The sequence below is a fragment of the Rattus norvegicus genome, chromosome 19 (assembly GCF_021556685.1).
Source record: "Rattus norvegicus strain SHRSP/BbbUtx chromosome 19, alternate assembly SHRSP_T2T, whole genome shotgun sequence".
Classification (NCBI taxonomy): domain Eukaryota; kingdom Metazoa; phylum Chordata; class Mammalia; order Rodentia; family Muridae; genus Rattus; species Rattus norvegicus.
The window spans coordinates 58850957-58867166 of NC_141552.1; the positions used below are offsets into that span (position 1 = coordinate 58850957).

The 16210-nt window shown below is 44.2% G+C and overlaps 1 long non-coding RNA gene across 1 annotated transcript; it reads right to left on the minus strand.

Moving 5' to 3' along the window:
* Positions 1 to 1314: 1314 nt before the first annotated feature.
* Positions 1315 to 10604, minus strand: LOC102547452 (uncharacterized). Its single transcript, XR_015644185.1, has 4 exons — positions 10461 to 10604; positions 9247 to 9364; positions 4425 to 4587; positions 1315 to 1424 (listed from the first exon to the last, which is right to left on the minus strand). It is a non-coding gene; the product is annotated as an uncharacterized LOC102547452 (long non-coding RNA).
* Positions 10605 to 16210: the final 5606 nt, after the last annotated feature.

Sequence of the window (16210 nt, forward strand, 5' to 3'; positions counted from 1 at the left end):
TGTCCCAGACTAAAGCAGATGTTCCTTTGGGTCTGAAGGAGTACTGTAAGCAGGGAGTGGTTTCGTCAGTGGCTTGTTGAGGGAGATGAGGCGCATGCATTAGTCTTTCCTTGTCTTTGGTTTTATGTCCTTCATAGTCATTCAACATCTGTAAATGCCAAGTGGAAAACACGAAAAGTGTTTCATACACACACACACACACACACACACACACACACATATATATATATATGTATATATATATATACTGTACTCTGATTCTCATCTGTTATCAATATCTGTACTGTTACTCTAGCAGTGATACCCACAGATCCCAGGTACTGCCTGGCAAATCTTACCCCATCCTCCTCTTTGGTGGATGTTGGACTCATATTTACTTCTGGGAGAAGTCCCTCCTTGAGAGATCTTCTTTGTCTGTTTAGTACCTCCAGTGCTCAGTGGACCCTGTGAATTGGTATTTGTGACTAAACATACACAAATATATCTCAATATTTATAATGCTGGAGTGAAGATTCCCATGCAGTTATAAGGAATAATGTAGACAGATCTGCATTCTTTACCAGCCTCTCCTAGGCCAGTGTGTTCATCACAACTGTAAAATAGTACAAGTCAGGAATCTGGCATTGTTAACCCACTCATCATCTCACATGAGTTCCATGTTCTCTCTCTCTCTCTCTCTCTCTCTCTCTCTCTCTCTCTCTCTCTCTCTCCCTCTCTTTCTCTCTCTCTGTCTCTGTCTCTCTGTATGTATGCATGTATGTATGCATGTATGTATGCATGTATGTATGCATGTTTGTATGTATGCATGTATGTGTGCATATATGTGTGTTTGTGTGCATTTCACCTTTTGTGATTTCTCCAAATTGTGTCTATCACAGTCAAGACAGAATATTCCTGTACCTTAGTTCCTGCTAATTCTCTCCATATTTGTCCCTTGACTCCTTATTTCTGCACTCTGTAAGTGATTGGAACAGGATCTCAGGTTTGAGGTCTATGTCCTGGTTCCAGTTAAATCATCTCCAATTCCCCAGGATTTGAATCAATTCGAATTCTCTCAGAGGAAGGGAGTTGGAAATCCAGAACTCTTTATAGAAAGAAAACCACAGAAAGCCCGAACACTAAGCGGATGCAGACCATAGTGTCTTTCTCATTGTAGAAGATTGTAAAGACCCTGGTGGGGAGGAAGGCTCTGCATCATCTTCAAATTCCACTAGTCTGCATGACTCAAACCTGCTTCAAGGAAGGCATAGATTGTGTGTGAGTTCTGATGGGAGCACTACCTCGTCTAGATCTGACTATGTCTGTGTTATTTACCTATAGGATGGGCCTCAGGTTAGCTGTCAGTCATGGGCCTGTCACAGGCTTCCTCAGCACCAGGCCACTCTCATAGAAGTTAGCTTCTCTTGGACAATGACACATCAGGTCTGAAATGCAGGTGGAGGTGAACAAGGAATTGAAGTCAGTCAATGCAAGACTCATGTTTTCTCTTCTCCAGATTTCATGATGGACCTTGAATGAAGTTTTCATGGAGTTTCCTGGCTCAACTCTTGGGTTCCAACCTACTGATAGCTGACTTTTCAGAGACTGTCTAGAATGACAATGTTCCTCAGATGCACTTTCATGTGTCTGCTCTATGCACAAAACCACACGGGAGGCTAGTAAGCACTTTGAATAACAGATAACAGTCAAGTGTGTCTGGTGATGCTGAGTTCATTCCAAGTCTCCGACAGGCAAAGGAGTGACTTGGGCATGTTGCTGAGATCACAGGTCACACCATCACTAACTGGCAGTGTATTGCATGTAAGGCTTTGTAATAGTCTCAAGGAGAAAGGATTAGAAGCCTTTCATCTCGATACCATTTCATCTGATCATCCATCCATCCATTTACCCATCCATCTGGTATTTTGCCTATCTTTCTCTTCATTTCTACATTCATCCACCCATCCACCCACCTATCCCTCAGGTCCTTTGTCTTTCTGTCATGTCTTCTATCTACCTGTCCATACAGCCAGCCACTCATTGCTATGTGCAGAATGCAGCACCATGTTGCATAGCTCTGCTGGAATGCAAAAATTACCTTAGGGCCAGATTGGATTTTGAACGTCTTTGTTCCCTCATGCTCAAGTTTACTTTACATTTTATGATGGTGTTTTCAAGAAGTGAAACACCCATAGGATATGTAGTACATCTATCTATCTATCTATCTATCTATCTATCTATCTATCTATCTATCTATCTATTTATCTATCTATTATCTATCTATCTATCTATCTATCTATCTATCTATCTATCTATCTACCTACCTATGTACCTACCTATCTATAACACACATTTACTTACATACACCCACATATATATATAAGCACATATGTATATGTATATGTGTATATGTATAGCATTTCCCTGTACCTTCTCAAATTGTCCACACACTGATTGCACTGTCATGACCCATCTTCATCTAGGAAAGACTTCAGAGTCTCTTGGGAACCCTTCTGAGCATCTCTAAGGCTTGACTGTGATGCCCACATCTCAGTGATGGAAGTCCACGTTAGTGGCTCATCCTCATGAGCCTCTTGTCTTTCCATGATAACCAGCCAGTTTGAGTGGAGCCTAACATTCCCATAAAGGTGTAAAGATGTGTTCCAAACCCAGCCCAGGGGCACAGCATGCTCCCCTGAGACAGTTGTCAGATGAGTTCTTGATAAACACCCTATCCTTTTCACATCTCTGATTTCCTGCAGCTCCTAGGAATGCAATCCTGCCCGTCAGTCACCTGAACCCTTTCAATGAATGACATGTTCTAGTTGCAAGTGCCATTGTTGCTGAATTTTTGCCTGTAGAGGTTTAACACAAAATTCTTATGCGACAGGACATAACGTTATAGGAAGGGGAAAGAGGATGTAGAGACAGGCAAGAATGAAGCCAGGGATAAACCCCATGCTCGCACTGGTACTTTGCTGTGACAGGGAGTGGAGATGGAGTCATTGGGATGAGTACATGAGGCACTGACACAGCTGCTCTCTGTGCTGCACCATGCTTCCTAATTTACTGGATGAACCACGGCAGGTTCTGGCTAAGGGCATGTATCCCTATGTAAGTTATGGGATGAAATATTCCCCAACACACATTCAGCCCTAAGGCTCTGCACAGCTTGGGAAAAGCAGCGTTTCTATCTTGTTTCAACTGATCTTCCAATATTGTAGATTTCTCTACCAATCTATGTGATGTATCCAATGCTCAGACAGGCCAGGAATGATGATGCACACCTAGAATCCTAGCACATGGGAGGTGAGGGTAGGAGGATTAGGAAGGAGGTCAAGGATAGCTTTGGCTATACAGTGAGTTTGAGGTTAGCCAGGGACTCAAAAAACCAAACCTCCCAAACCAAAAAGAACAAAAATAACACTCAAGGGACTTCCAGAAAGAACCCTTCCAGCTCTCTAGGCTTTTCTTACTCGTCACAAAATTGCCAACTTTTTGTTGAACAGGCACAAAACATTCTCAACTAGAAGTCTACCATCTGCCTGTCCATTCATATTTTTCCCCCAAAACTGTTTTTATGAGAAAGCATGGCAACACCTCCTGTAATTTCTGGCACAGCGTAGCCTTCAAAACCAGCAATGCTGACTTCGTCCTAACTTCCATGTTGAGAAACTCCAATGTACTTGTAGGACTAACGTCGCCATAGCGGAAGCTCTCCATTGAAGCGGAGTCACATATTTACCTGCAGTTTGCTCTTATAGATATTGACTCCTGTCTAATTGCTTGGAACTTCTAGAAAAGAAAAATTCTTGTCCAAAACCAGAGAGAGTCAATATCCAAGGTCTCCTAATGATAGGTCTATATTCTCTCCCAACCATCTGCATGGTCTCCCATGTTTTCTCCTGCTATCTTCATGGCCTCTTATAGTCCCTCCCAACAATGTCCGTGGTCGCCTATGCCTTTTCCGACTATCTGCATGGTCTCCTAAATTCTTTCCCACCCTTTTTCTTATATTTTTGGTTGTGAGCCTAGCCTTTAACGGCTGAGCCATCTCTCCAGCCCAATCCCACCCTTATTCTTAACCACTGTGAGGCATGGCTTGCTTTGTTGTGACATTGGCTATTTACATCTTGTGGAGATTTCATGACAGGTGAGATACAGTGCTGAGCCCAGCACCTGTGCCCCATAGACAAGTGCATGCTGCTGCTGTTATTATTAATCTGGAGCTTTTAGGGGGGAATTCATAGAAACATGTGACACAGCTTGTTTCGCTTCTGAGAACAGGAAGTTGAAACCTGTCCCAATGAGGCAGTTTTGTGGCTTAGAAAGCGAGAGAAAATTATATACCAGAATGACCTTTCCCCTCAAGTGTTGTTCAGTGCACAAAACTAATTAGCCAGGCCCTAATTGGGTGGAAGCTGGAGCTTAAAGGGGAAACTTACTCAGTGAGAATGTGACAGTCTACCCTGTAGTCTCCATAGGGTGTCACACTTTAGTTCCTCTCAGTAACTTCAGTATTAAATTTGTTCAGTTTTCACATGAGATGTCTCGACAGCCAGCTCCTTCCGTGATCTCTAGCCAGCAACCAGGAAGTTGTGTGGTGGCCTGGGATGATAAAGGTCACCATAGTTTTGAGTTCTGCTCTGGTGGCACCCACTGTACATTTTCCTGAGCTGGAAGGCAAAAATATCACACTAGGAAGAAAGAGAGAAAGAAAGAGAGAAAGAAAGAAAGAAGCCACAATTGGGAACCATAATGAGCTACCTCCTTAGGTAGAGGACACAAAGATCCCGTGGAAGGGTGTACACATGCTGATCTCTAAGGGATATGCAAAGGCGTACTACCTGGTGACGTATCTGGGGCTCAGACCAGCTTGCGGTGAGCATCCACCCACACCAAGGATTCAAAATGACTGTGCTGTGTGAGGGTGGTAGTACAGGTTTCAAAAACAAAGCCTGCCTCCTCAGTGGCATGCCTGCTAGGAAGCCAAGGTCAATGACTATTCTGGTTGGGAGCCCAGTTCTGTCCAAAACCACTTTACCACTTTTTTTGGGGGGGGGGATATGGTGGGATCTGAGGCCTAACTTCAACACTGTAAAAACTCCAGGAGAGTAACTCCAGGTCAGTTAACTCTTGTGTAGCCTTTGTGCTGTTGTTGAAATAGGGTCTCACTGTGTAGACCCAGCCTGAAACACACATAGAACAGGGTGGCCTCTAAGTCGCGGAGATCACCTGTCTCTGCCTCCCAAAGCGCCATCACATCTGGCTTGTGCAGGCCTGATGATGTTGGAAGATGAAGGAATCCTGGTCCATGCCATTTTCTTCCCTGCACTCTCCTCCTGTTTCTCCCTTGTGTACTGTTCTAGCCCTGCAGCCTGGTGAATGCAGTTTGCAGCATGTATTGCTGTCATGCAACTACCTTGTAACCTTTCACCATAAACAAGAGAAGGAAAATAAGGAGGGAATGAAGGGGCTGGTGAGATGGTTCAGCAAGTAAAGGTGCTCATGGCCAAACCAAATCACCTGAGTTCAGTTTTCAGACTCCATGTGATGGAAGGAGTGAACCAAATACAAAAAGTTGTTCACACACACACACACACACACACACACACACACATGCACACACATACATACATACACACACACACACACACATAGACACACATACATACACACACATTACACACACAAACACACACCCACCACATAAAAATAAACAAGGTGGGTTAATAGAAGCAACTGGTGACTGAAGACAGAACCTAATTAGGGCCTCAAGTCTGGAGTCACTTCATTCTCATCCACAGCTGTCCACTGAAGGAGATCAAAACTTCCTTGTGTCAGCTCCATGGACCATCTCTTACTTGAAGCCAAGAACGCTCTAATTTACCAGTCCCCCTAAGTCCCTCAGCCCTTTCCTCCTCACCTGTGCCTCCTGTCACTTCTTGTCTTTCCTTTAGAGTTAATTAATAACTATTATCTGTCTCTCTGTAGATCCCTGAGTTCTTTGAGGACATGAACCGTGTCTTAACTTCATTTCCCAAAAGGGTGCAATAGCAAAGAGTGTACTAAGTGAATGAATGAATGGATTGGTGAGTATATGTGGATGGATGAACAGATGGACGAATGGACGGATGGGTGAATATATGGATGAATGGGTGGATAAATGGATAGGTGGATGATAAATACATGAACGTATGATTGGATGAATGAATGAAGTCAATAATTTGGAAAACAAGACCTTGCAGAGGTTATGAGGGCATGGAGGTTATGGATAGTTTCTGGGTTTCAGGGAACCTTCTTTGTTTCCTGGTCCATAGAGGGAGGTTGATCAATTCCTGCTCCAGCGTTGAAGTCTCTTATGAGGAAAGCGCTTTCACCCTTCCTCACTATAATGTAAACCAGATTAAACTCTCTTCTCCCCCACCCCAAAGGATAACACAGGAAAACTTGACATCTCCTTATGATGAATTACGTGTCCCTGGGTCTTTCTTCATTTCTTTTTCTATTTTCATTTTTCATCATCTCAAAAGAATGTCCTCTTCATTTTAGATTTTACCAGAAGTCACACTTGTGTGGATGAAGAGGTTAGATAAGTTTCTAAGTAAAGGAAGCAGAGCACTTCTCTCTGTGTACACTGAAGACTGCCTGTGGAAGTTAACTGCCACAAGGCACACCACGCCCTTTCTACAAGACACCAAACTTTCAGGACTTCGTGGACACAAGCCTGCCTGTTTTGTCAGTATCTTTGGGGGTCAAAGGTAACAGTTTCATAGCCAAGAGGACTGGAAAGTCTGACCAAAAGGAAACAGGTTTAAAAATATTTTACAAAGCAATATTGTCTCCCAAATTTTATTTTTCCTTCAACTGCAAGCAAACCGTCATGGAGGATAGTGACTCAAGAAGAGACTGTCAAAGTGAAGTCAAATCAGATGTTTTTATCATTTTCCCCTCTATGTTTCGTTAAAAGATAGCTTTGAGGCTAGAAGATGGCTCTATGGCTAAGAATGCTTGTGACACAAGTAGGAAGTCCTGAGTTCAAATCCCCAGCACTCACATGAGAAACCAAGTGTGGTGGTATAAACCACTTGGGGATGGATACAGGACTCACTGGAGCTTTCTGGCTGCCAGTGAGAGACCCCATCTTAAGGAATATGGTGGAGAGTAATACAGCAGGATACCTGGTATTTGCTGGCTTTTGCACAAGTACAAGAGGGGGTACACACACACACACACACACACACATATTTATCACACACATTCATGTACAGACCACATGAAAAAGACATCCTTATTGACATGTAGGTCAGATACCAGTAATAGGACACACCCATTTGAAAGGTATAATTCTGTGGTTCATTGCTGACAGGAGCTTGATATAGCTGTCTTCTGAGAGGCACATCCAGATCATGTCAAATACAGAGGTGAATGCTAGCAGCAAACCATTGAACTGAGAATGGATCCCCATTGGAGGAGTTAAAGAAAGGATTAAAAGAGCTGAAGGGACTTGCAACTCCATAAGAACAACAGTGCCAACCAACCAGAGCTCCCAGGGACTAAACCACTACCCAAAGACTATACATGAACTAACCCATGGCTCCAGCTGCATATGTAGCAGAGGATGGCCTTGTTGGGCACCAATGGAAGGAGAAGCCCTTGGTCCTGCCAAGGCTGGACCCCCCCAGTATAGGGGAATGTTGGGGGGTAGCAGGAAGGGGGGATGGTTCGGGAAGGGAATACCATTATAGAAGAAAGGGAGGAGGATGAGATGGGGGGGGGGGAAACTGGGAAAGGGAATAACAGTTGAAATGTAAATTAAAAATCATATATATATATATATATATATATATATATATATATATATAAACAGTCACAAGAACCAAACTGTGCCAAACTGTGCCAGTCTGGAGCAATTTTATCAATCTCACGGAAATCTCCCTCTCTATTGGCTGTCACCTCCTTGGTGCCCACCAGTCACATTTTGTCCTCTGTTGATGCAGAGGTTTAGGAAGTGAAATCGCACCCTGTACACACATCATTCTGTGACTGGCTTCTCTTTGCCATGTGACATCTTTGAGCCTTAACCCAGGACTTCATTTATTCTTAGGACTAATATTATTCTGCTCTCTCTATGCACCCTGTGGTGCTTTTAATGTCCCCCATTACTTTGGGGCATTTGAAACCTTGGTCTCCAGATGGTGATACTCTCTGGGGGAGGTTTAGGAAGTGTGGCTTTGCTGGGGGAAGTGTGTCACTTGGGGTGAGCTTTAAGCGTTTAAACCCTCAAGTCATGTCCAGTTAACTCTCTCTGCTTGGTGTTTGCAGTTGAAGCCGTGAGCTCTCAGCCACCAGTTCCAGCCACCATACTTGATGCTTTCTGCCACGTTGTCTCTGTCATTACAGACTGAGAACCATAAGACAGAATAAATGATTTCACTTTTTTGTCTAAGTTGCTTCAGCCTTGGCATTTTATCATAGCAACCAAAAACTAGTTAATATACATCTCCACTTGTTTATTCCTCTCATTTTTGGGGGTACTGGAGATTGAACTCGGGGTCTCATGTAAGCCCTATGTATGCTATGCCACGGAACCACACCATTAGTCTGTGTGTTTCTTGGTGGACTGGTAGGTTACATCTACATTTTTGGCTAGTGTGAGCTGTGCTGCTGAAAGCATTTGTGCATGAACTTTTGGGTACCTGTATTTTCCTTTCTCTTGGATATATATCTACTAGTAGAATCACTAGGTCATAGCATAAGGTGCCGTTCAGTCACTAAAGAGATGACATATGGCCGCTATATTCACCTAGAGCCACATAATGCCCCTTAATTGCTTTCCTCTCTACTCTTACTCTCTTCTGGCTGGGTCTTCTCAGCTCGACGGAAAGAAGCAAAGGTTCTCATCCAACAAATACACAGAGAAACTGTTGGGCAAGGAGGAGGATGGTGCACTGAGAAAGCTGGCACTGAAGCCTAAACTGGTCTACATTTTTCACGATGTGAGCCATTAACTTCCTGGAGTAAAAGCCTAGCTCTTTGTGAGGATCCAGAAGTCCCCTGCTTGTGGGTGACCTCCCAGTTCTTCTGGTCTCCCTGCAACACCACCTCTTTCCCGGTGCAGGTCTTCACACACTCTGCCAAGGTTGGAGGGTGCCATTTTCCAGAAGCTGGGCAAAGGAATGAATGGATGTGTGAGGCAAAGCCATTGCATGAACATTCGAGCTCGTGCCTCAAGGTCACAGAATTAGTTGGTGACAGAGCCCTTACCAGATTTCCACAGCAGAGACTTTCTTGTTTGACTCCTTCCTTTCGGTTGGTGCGACAGTTCATGGCAATCTCAGCGTGACAGGATGGTGTCTATGAGGCAGTTTCTGGAAGGGCTCAACTGAAGAGTGAAATACTCATTAGGAGCCTGGGCACCACTATCCCATGGGATGAATATTTGTCTCTCTCTGCTTCCTTACTGTGGATGCAACATGGCCAGCTGCCTTATGTTCCATATCTTTCCCACTGTGGTGGAGTACATACCCTTAAATACCATGAGCTCGAACAAATGAAACTCAAGACGGATGATCAAAATATGAATGCTTCACTCCTTCTTTAAATGAGGAAAAAGAATACCCTTGGCAGGGAAGGGAGAGGCAAAGATTAAAACAGAGACTGAAGGAACACCCATTCAGAGCCTGCCCCACATGTGGCCCATACATATACAGCCACCCAATTAGACAAGATGGATGAAGCAAAGAAGTGCAGACCGACAGGTGCCGGATGTAGATCGCTCCTGAGAGACACAGCCAGAATACAGCAAATACAGAGGCGAATGCCAGCAGCAAACCACTGAACTGAGAATAGGACCCCCGTTGAAGGAATCAGAGAAAGGACTGGAAGAGCTTGAAGGGGCTCGAGACCCCACATGTACAACAATGCCAAGCAACCAGAGCTTCCAGGGACTAAGCCACTACCTAAAGACTATACATGGACTGACCCTGGACTCTGACCTCATAGGTAGCAATGAATATCCTAGTAAGAGCACCAGTGGAAGGGGAAGCCCTGGGTCCTGCTAAGACTGAAACCCCAGTGAACTAGACTGGTGGGGGGAGGGCGGCAATGGGGGGAGGGTTGGGAGGGGAACACCCATAAGGAAGGGGAGGGGGAAAGGGAATAACACTCGAAATGTATATAAGAAATACTCAAGTTAATAAAAAAAAAAATAAAATGTAAAAAAAAAATACCGTGAGCTCAAGGGTTCCTCCTTTCTTAAGTTGATTTTGTAGGCCATTTTACTCCCATTGAGGAAAGTAATTGATACAACTGGCAATCTAATACCTGTTTGCTGCTGCAGACCACTTCCACCTCTGGGATCCCTATAGCAGTATTGGCGTTTAGGTTAAATGACCGTTTGTTCCCTGAAGGGCACTGAGCAACACCTCTGCTCCCCACCCCACAGCATCCTCCCTTACCCCCACCAGGCTATAACCAACCAAATTGTGTTCAGATGTGTCCAGATGTCCTTGGTGAGAACTACAGACCTATAGCTATTGTCCTGATTAATGGACATTAGTGCTCGAGGAAGCCAAGGACATTTTCCAGCCCCTGTTCACCAGAAAAAGTCTTTCCTTCAATTCCCTTTTAACAGGGCAGGAAATGGCCTATACACTATTGGGAGGAATCTTACTTAACAATGGATTTGGAATCCAAAGGGTTTTATGACTAAGTTAACAAGAGTACTTAGTCGACTGGAATTCTTCATTTTTCTAGAACTTTCTTCCCCAAGCACCAGCCCAATGCAATCCCCAGTATCTCAATTCAGTTATATAATCTCAGCCCTTGTAGGGTATTTGTCCTAACAGAAACTTCCAGTTGTTTAGCACAACCTTCCTCAGAGTTAGACCCTTCGGTAGCCATGGTAACAGAAAGAAGAAAGGGTTTTCATAGAGAGAGAGAGATGACAAATGGGCTCTAATTTTAAGAATTCTGTGCAAAAATTTCAACATTTTGTATCTTCCTCTGTGGTCAGCCTTAGGACCAAGGCTTTATTTCTGAGAAGTAGAAATAAAACCCAGTTGCTCTAAGGCAGGTCCCCTCCTGATCGGGAGTGCTGTGGCGACTCCTATAGATCTGTTCCTACTTGGGAGGTGAGAATAGAGCTCCCATCAGGAACTCCCATGAAAATACAGTTGGCTGAAAACATTCAAAAATGCAAAACCCCACCATCACAGAATCAATAAATTTCCACGACGCATATTAAAATTTTAATTAAAACTCAAAGAAACTTACAAAACCCTTTAGAGGCAGCCTGTGATTTAGTCCGCCATTTCTACATCCATCAGACCCCAGGGGCCCTCTTCCTGGGTTACACCACAGGTTCCAGAGCTGCGATTCTAATGGTCTGATGGTGTTCAGGTAAGTGCTAAGATCATAAACACAGCAGCATTTGAAAAAACGGAGCCACCGGCCAGCATCTCTCTACCTCCCGAAACCATTGGGGACCGGAAGCTGAGGGCTTTGCCAGAGGAAGCCCACATGTGGGAACCATAAAGATCCCAAGAGCAAGCTGAAGTTTCCAGGTGAAAGTGCTTAGAGACAGAGATTTTTGGACAACTTTGGGTCTTGCTGGCAGTAAGAGTTCCTGGGGTTGTGGTGCTGGCTGCCTTCCAGAGCTGAGCAGCCAGGCTCACCCTAGGCGCTCTCACACTGTGGGACAAAACCTTATTTAATAGCTGTATTAATTAAAACTTCACACTGTGGGGCTGGAGGGGATTCATGGCAGAATGTCTTCATGCTGTTTGAGACGTTCCTGGGTGATTTTCTGTGTCCGCCAAACTCAAAGTACGCCCTTCCTTCTTTTCTTTTTCCATTCCTCCCTCTCTCCCTCCCTTTTTTCCTCCCTTCTTCCCTCCCTCCTTTTCTTCTTGCATTTACAAGCACTCTGTTTGTTCCACAGTTCTTTTAGAATCATCTCCACAGGGTGCATGCATTTATGCTATGGATTGACCTTAACTGAACAGCCTCTAATTGTCCAGTGTGATTCTGAGTGCTCTAGGCACCAAACACACCATCATTTTAAGTCTCTGAGGGGATTCAGAATAAGTTAGAATGGTTAGGGTTTCTGTCTTCTCTTTCTCCTGTAGTTCTAGCTTTTTTTTCCCCTCCTGCCACTTCCTTCCTTTCCCACTACCTTTAACAGACCCTGCTTTAACCGGGTGGATATTATATACAATATAATTTTGAGTCGCATCTTATTTAATTTGTCATGCACATATGCAACATTTCAGAGGTTCAGAGGACAGCTTGCAGGAATTTGAGTCTCTCCTCCACCATATTGGCCTGGAGGATGACGCTATAGTCCTCAGCTCTGTAGCAGGCATCTTTAGTAGCTGAGCTGTCCCACTGGCCCCTATAAACATCGTTTAATTTTTGTTAATTTAATCATATTTGCCCTTTGACAATTATATATATGTATATATTAAGACTGAACATTCTGGAATTTGCTCTTTATGTTACCAACCTGGTCCCTGGTGCTGATTCTAATTTAACCCTTAGTGTGGCTGTCTGGGCTCCAGTCACAGCTCAGCTTTCTCATTGTCTCTTTTGATGGCTCTCCATGTTCTTCCCTATGTGTTCTCTGCCTTTTCTCAGTGTGTTTTCTCAAGTCCTACTTGGTCAAACAACATCATGAGTGTATAATCTATAGGCTAGGTGTCACAACTTGTTTTTTATTTGAAGGGATGTTTTAATGGAAAAAAAGGAGAGGATAAAAGGAAGGAAGGGGAAGGAAGGATGAAGAAGAAGAAGAAGAAGAAGAAGAAGAAGAAGAAGAAGAAGAAGAAGGAGGAGGAGGAGGAGGAGGAGGAGGAGGAGGAGGAGGAAGAAGAAGAAGAAGAAGAAGAAGAAGAAGAAGAAGAAGAAGAAGAAGAAGAAGAGGAAGAAGAAGAAGAAGAAGGAGGAGGAGAAAGAAGGAAGAAAAAAATAACAGGAACAGGAGCAGACAGTATACCATGGTTCTCTGCAGAAGAGGCTGGGTGTTTTGTTGTGAGAATGCTAGCTAGGGAAGGAAGGACACTTTATCTTGCTCACCCCCTCTTTCCTTCCCAAGTGCCTGGCACAATATTTAGGAGCATAGCAAGCACTTCATAACTTGTTCAGGCAGAGAGTGAAACCTGGCCTGAAGGGCCCTTGTTGCCCTGCCTTGGAGTCTTCTGACGCTCTGTTTTGAGGTTTAGTCTAGATCTTTACCCCACTTCCACTTCCCTTGAGTCTCTGATATAACGGTGTTGCCTTTGTTCATATCCTGTTCTTCCAATTTCCCCCTTACCCGTGTTTCTTGGTGTTATTTTAAAAAATTAAAACATGCAGTGACCGGTGATGTGGCTGGGCATATAAAAGCACTTGCTGTGCAGGCCTGGCAACCTGAGGTACACCCCCAACACCCAGGTAAAGGCGGAAGGGCAGAGTTGTCCTGTGACCTCTATACCCATGCCTCTGGACGTGTGCGCCATCCCTACATCATACACAGAATAAAGTAAACCAGTATATAGCAACCTACAAAATAGAAGTCTGATCACGATTCAACCCATCTTAAAGCCTGCAGTTTCCCTTCATCCTCAGTGTAAAAGTCTCTGTCACTCACGTGGGCAGATGATCATCTGTTGGCCCAGGTAATCCCAACTCAACTCTGGTCTCTGCATACCTCACTTCCACTCTGTATCATGTGACTCTCAGGGGTACCCACCCATACTTACAGGTTCCAGAATGTACCTTACTTTGCCCAACATCTGGATATTCACGCATGTAATCTTCCTCTTTGCCCTTCTGCTAGATCTCATTGGCCCTCAAAACTCTGATCAACTCTCATGTCCTTGGGGGAACTTATATGACTCTTCCTTGTCATCCAGACTACCTTAGACAAGTTCATTCTTGTCCCCCGACCTCCTTAGACTGTTCACATCTAAATGCTGACAACCTTGCCTTCTAGTTGCTCATCTGAGAGTCTGAGGTCAGGGTCAAGGCCTAGATATATCTTGTATTCTTATCCTTTGATGTCCTGTACTCTGTATCAAGGTCTCATAAATTTTGTGAAAGTGCAGATTTGATAGACAAATGAAGGATGACAAAATTCACTTGACACTAACAATAATGGGTAAAAATCACAGAATTCTGCTTTTGGAAATACCTGGAACCTTTTTCCTTTTGCCTCCCCTACATCATGACAAAGTTGGCAGCTTCCTTGATGACCCACTGCTAATTTGAAGATCTTTTTTTTAAAAATTGGGCTTGCACATGCCTCTGCGAATGTGTGTGTGGTGCCTGTGAAGGCCAGAAGATCCCCGAAACTGGAGCTACAAGTGGTTGTGAATTGTCTGATGTGGGTGGTGGAAGCTGAATCTGGGTCCTCTGTGGGAGCAGCGAAGGCTCTTAAGAGTTGAGCCATCTCTCTCTCCCCTCATTGCTGGTGCAGAGAAGGGATATTTCACAGAAACCTCCCTTGATTTCCACTCAAGGCAATGCTACTTGGAAGGCAGTAGCAGACACTTAGGTAACAACCACAAAGGTGACTTCTGGAGGCCCTTAGGTTTCTTTTGACTCACCCCAAAGCATGATGGGAGGCAGGGATGGAAGCCAGGCTGGCTGAGATTTTAAAGTCTTCATCAAGGACACTGGGGCCACCAACAAGGATCACTCGCTGATTTATTCCACCTAGGGTAATTCAAGCACCAGGCCCTCTCGATCCACTTATTTTCTATTTTAATTTCTGGATCTATTATCATAGTGTTGTTTGGCCAAGGAAGAAAATTGAAGATTGCTCAGTTGGAAGTATTTCTTGTTGCATTCCTGGATTGGAAATCAGTTGTTCAATTATATTATTTTTTTTTCAAGCTGGTGTCTGAGAAGTTGTTAATAGACATCAGTGAGTACTTTTTGGACACCTATGGAAGACGAGGTCTGGGAAACAGGTGCCTGCTTCAGGCGGGTGCCAGAGCAAGATTACATGTTACTAAATGGAGTTACATACAAGTTCAAGCTCAGTCTGTGCGGAACAAACTGTTATTCAGAGTAAATGTTCCAATCTCCCTATGACCTTGGACCTCATGTCTAAGACACATTTTGTTGCAAATATTTTACGAGATAATGTGTTCTTTAGGTAGAGCACAGCCTGGCACATAGCAAACACCAGGCTGCATTAGGTAGAATTCTAAGACCACTAGGATTGCTGACCCATGTATTTAGGTAGCTGCTATTCATGAATGCTACTTCTAGGGTGATGCCAAAGGGACTTTGTAAAGTTACAAATCAGTTGACTTCATGATAAGTTTATGTAAAAGAGTCTAATAGAATCCATGAGCCTTTTGAAGATAGAGGGTTCTCCACTTAGGGGTAGAAAGGGGAGTTAGATGTATGAATAGGATTTTGGGTTAAGATATAGGTGGGTTTAGGGAGCTAGTTCAGGGGACAAGAACAATTGCTGTGTAATTATAAGGACTCCGGCTTGAATCCTCAGCACTGTCTCAGAGTGGGGTGGTACTCAAAGAGGGGAGCCCCCCTTCTCTTAGGAGAAGGGGAGAGGGCAATGGGAAAGAATTGTAAGGGTTGGGCTGGGAGGAGAGGGGGGGTGTGATCAGGATGTAAAATAAATAAAGAAAATTATTGGTGAGAAGAAAAGTTCTTTGTAGACACGTGTATCTCTAACTCCAGCAGTTTAGAGGCCAGAGAGAGGAGAATCCCTGGGGCTTCCAACTTCCAGGCTAGCTCCAGGTTCAGGGAGAGACACTGCTTCAAGGGAATAAGGTGGAGAGTGGTTAGGCACCCAGGCCTTCTCAGGTCTCTGTGCTTGTGCCTTAGTGCAGGCATCCCACTGTTACAAATGGATGTATGCCGCACACATATGCCACACTCACACAGCATACATATGCACATGTGACACCCCCAACACACCATAGGAGACATAGGTGCTTATCAGAAGGAAAAGAGCTGGCAAGGTCCTTTGTACAAAGACCATAAAATTAACTCTGTCACCAATCTGAATGAGCTTGAAAGATTTCCCCAGGGTCTTCACTTTAGAGCTCAGCCCAGAAGACATCTTAATCTTGACCTTTGAAGTCCCTACCTGGGGAACTCTACTGAGCCCTCCTTGGTTTCTAATCTCTAGAATGGCAGGGTAACAGGGTAACAGGTGGGTGTCATTTAAGCTGCCATGTCAGCAATAGAAAGTTTTCGTTATTGCTGCGGGCAC